Source organism: Lactuca sativa, chromosome 7, assembly GCF_002870075.4.
Source record: "Lactuca sativa cultivar Salinas chromosome 7, Lsat_Salinas_v11, whole genome shotgun sequence".
NCBI lineage: Eukaryota > Viridiplantae > Streptophyta > Magnoliopsida > Asterales > Asteraceae > Lactuca > Lactuca sativa.
Genome location: NC_056629.2, coordinates 190,711,068 through 190,715,251, shown reverse-complemented (window position 1 = coordinate 190,715,251; position 4,184 = coordinate 190,711,068). Strand labels below are relative to the sequence as shown.

At 45.5% G+C, this 4,184-nt stretch overlaps 1 pseudogene; it reads right to left on the bottom strand.

Moving 5' to 3' along the window:
• Window positions 1-2,276: 2,276 nt before the first annotated feature.
• LOC111904889 (5S ribosomal RNA) lies at window positions 2,277-2,394 on the bottom strand (annotated as a pseudogene).
• Between the last annotated feature and the right edge of the window lie 1,790 nt (window positions 2,395-4,184).

The following is a 4,184-nucleotide window of genomic DNA, read 5'->3' as shown; positions in this document are numbered from 1 at the left end:
ACAACACCTGAACTGGGATACCGTTCGCATGGAACGATCTTAAACAGAACATACATATCACATATCAAAATCACAGCAACATAACATAAAAGATTAGAGAGATGAAATCATAACCGTCACCACATCAGGTGCGGCGTTTGCCTCCTCGGCTGTCAACTGAAACGCTCGGCTGCCTTGACCTTCCGGCCATCTACAACTCGTGTTGTCGCTGGAGTCGGCGCCACCACTGGCGCTGCTGCTGATACTGCTGAAAATCTAGGGCAGTTGGCCTTCTTATGGCCCCTCTGATTGTAACGGAAGCAAATCAGGTCTGATGTCTAAACTGTGGGGGTGGGGGCAGTACAATCCCTTCCAAAGTGTCCCGTCTTGCCACACTTGTAGCAGCCTGACGATCCTACTGTACAAGCTCCCTCATGAGGCCTGCCGCATTTCCTGCAGCGGCTCTGGCCCGGCTGGCCCTTCGACCAAACGTCGAATCCTTTGGGGTTCTTCCTCGAAACCCCTGTAACTTGCTTAGTCTCCGCCTTCCACTTCCTGAGGTGCTCCAAATCAATTTCCCTCTCCCGCGCCCTGGCAATCATGGACTCCAAGGTCGGGCAGGCTGAATAGCTGACATGCTCCCGAATGTCAGCCCTCAACATGTCATGGTAACGGGTCTTCCGCATCTCCTCATCCACAGCATACTAAGGTACAAACAAGGCCTTCTCCCTGAACTTGGCGGTGATCTCCGCCACAGACTCCATAGTCTGTCTCATATCTAGAAACTCCCTGGCTAGCTGCTGAAGCTCCACACCTGGCGCAAACTCCACCCTGAACCTGGTCACAAAGTCTGACCAAGTCATAGCCTCCATGGCTGGGGCTCCCAGCGAGTCACTGACTGACTCCCACCAATCTCTAGATCTGTCCCTCAAACAACCCGCAACAAAGCGGACCTTCGACCCCTCCGGGCAGAAGCTCGTCAACTATGTAGACTCGATGTCCACAATTAAGGGTGTTGATCGGGTAATTTTTTTGGGTTTCGGGTAATTCGGGTCGGGTGATTCGGGTTTTTCATGTTAGAAAAAATACTCGTTACCCTAACCAAACTAAATTCGGGTAATTCGGGTATTATCCGAAATATATAATTTTTTTTTTGAATTTCACCTAAAAATAAATTTAATGAAATAAATACGTCGTGTTTTATTAGTCTTGTTTATATAAACAAACGAGACATAAACAAACTTACTCAAGCTTTGAACATTGAGATTTTTTAGTCTATAATACATGAGATATCATGTAATTTTTTAACATCTTAATATAATCTAATAAGATGTTAAAAAAACAAAGACTTAAAGATCTTAATTTAAAAGTTTAAAATGTTTAAGATAATTGTAGCCATAAGTTTTGCCATGTTCTAAAGTTTCGTCAAGATAATGAGTTTGTTAGTTGCAATAAAAACTATTATCTAGAAAACAGTTAAGTTTTAAAGAAAATGATATAAACAATTACTTTTAATATTATTAGTTTCATATTGTCATAATAAATAGGTTCATGTTTTACAATAATGATAGTTAGTTTAAACGTGATCAAATACTTGCTATATAGTACAAGCTCTACAAAATAAAGGAATTTTTAAAATAATTCGGATATACCTAAAACCCGAAAAAAATCGGGTTACCCTTACCAGATACCCGATTTACCCGATACCCGAAAAAAGCGGGTGGGTAATTCGGGTATTGGGTATTTTCAACAGGGCTATCCGCAATCCATCTCCTGGCTGCAATGGGGTCCTTCGCCCCATGAAAGTCTGGCACACCACTCCCTCGAAAGTCCTTAAAGGACAGTGTGCGCGTACCCGACCGGCTGGACGCCAAGTCACTCCTGAATGCTCGGAGGCGATCCTCCATCAGCTCAACAATCCCTTCCTTGATCGACCCGAAAATAACCGGGGTCGCCAGATCCAGATCCTGAACCTCTTGCTCCATGTCGTGTGATCACCATACTGAAAATAAACACGTAAACGTCAGGATCATACTCCCGAGAGATCTCACACACTCTCCCGGTTTCCTGGTTCTATCTCGACCCTCCTTGACTCGAGTACGGATCCTCTGCTTTCAGTAGTACGGGCAAATACTACCTTCCACATCTATCCGTACTTTACAAGGATTGCCTCAACTTCACCAAGTCCCCTTACCAATATCCCTATCCATCTGATCTCATCTTAGGCTTTCCTAGGGCATCCTCTGACCTACTGTAACATCCCCCTCTGGCACGTATCACAATATTGTCCGCTTTGGGCCACTCGGCACGAGGACTTCCCAGGGGGTCACCCATCCTGGTACTACTCCCGCCCGACCACGCTTAACTGCAGAGTTCTTATGGGATCTGCTGCCCTCACGATTTTAAAACGCGTTGTGATAGGGAATGTATCCACACCCTTTATAAGGAATGTTTTGTTCTCCTTCCCAGCCGATGTAGGATCAGATCTAACCCACTTTCACCCCCCATTATAGGGTTCGACGTCCCCGTCGAACACATCGACCCATGCCCTGGCTCTGATATCATTTGTAACATCCCCCTCTGGCACGTATCACAATATTGTCCGCTTTGGGCGAGGATTTCCCAGGGGGTCACCCATCCTGGTACTACTCCCGCCCGACCATGCTTAACTGCAGAGTTCTTATGGGATCTGCTGCCCTCACGGTTTTAAAACGCGTTGTGATAGGGAATGTATCCACACCCTTTATAAGGAATGTTTAGTTCTCCTTCCCAGCCGATGTAGGATCAGATCTAACCCAGTTTTTTAAAGTGGGTTAGATCTGATCCCACATCGGCTTGGAAGGAGAACGAAACATTTCCTTATAAAGGGGTGTGGATACCTTCCCTATCACAATGCGTTTTAAAGCCGTGAGGGCAACAGATCCCATAAGAACTCTGCAGTTAAGCGTGCTTGGGCGGGAGTAGTACCAGGATGGGTGACCCCCTGGGAAGTCCTCGTGCCGAGTGGCCCAAAGCGGACAATATTGTGATACGTGCCAGAGGGGGATGTTAAAAATGGTATCAGAGCTAGGGCATGGGTCGATGTGTTCGACGGGGACGTCGAACCTTATAATGGGGGGTGAAAGTGGGTTAGATCTGATCCCACATCGGCTTGGAAGGAGAACGAAACATTTCCTTATAAAGGGGTGTGGATATCTTCCCTATCACAACGCGTTTTAAAGTCGTGAGGGCAGCAGATCCCATAAGAACTCTACAGTTAAGCGTGCTCGGGAGGGAGTAGTACCAGGATGGGTGACCCCCTGGGAAGTCCTTGTGCCGAGTGGCCCAAAGCGGACAATATTGTGATATGTGTCAGAGGGGGATGTTACACCTACTCTCCACCATCAGTTGCACCAGGGGTCCCTACCACCTTTCCCTAACTAGCTTGCGAATACTATTACATATTCGCTCACTAGTTAGTTAAAGTTAGCCAAAACCCCTATAGCACAACGAATGCAGCATTCATGCATAGAGTAACCGAATCAAGCATAACCTAATCAGGCTATCTCACTGCTAACTATAGCTCTAACATATGGATCGATGAGCTCCTATAGCAGGCATGCAAGGCATCCTTCCTAGATCCTTAGCCCTATTCTAGCATGTAGTTCTCATAAACACATAACAGGCATACAAGGCATCCTCCTAGATCCTTTGCCCTAATCTAGCATGCAGTTCTCATAGTCATATCATATAACATAACAAGTATGGGTATCTTGGGGAAAACTTACTTGAGCTCGGCCGGTCGCACGCATCACACACCTCGTTCTTTCCCAGAACTCTTTAATTTAGATTATAGAAAAACCCTTTCCTTGTAAAAATCTTTCAAGCCCTCAGTTTGAGTTCAGACACCCCCGAGGGTGTGTCCGAATCCCTCAACCCAAAGCTCTGATACCAACTTGTAACATCCCAATTTTCGAGGCCAAAAATTTCATTTTTAAATAAATACTTCGCAACATAGTTTACCAAAACATTACCAAAGTCATGTCATTTTATAAAAACTAAAACAACGTGTTTGGAAACCATCTCAACATAAGTAATATAAATCAGACTACAATCCCAGAAACTCAATGCGGAAAACATATGTGTGTATGTGACGCGCTGCTACACCGCTGGCTCCTTCCCCTTAGACGAAGAGGTACCTCAAACCAAAACTGAAACTGTAAGCA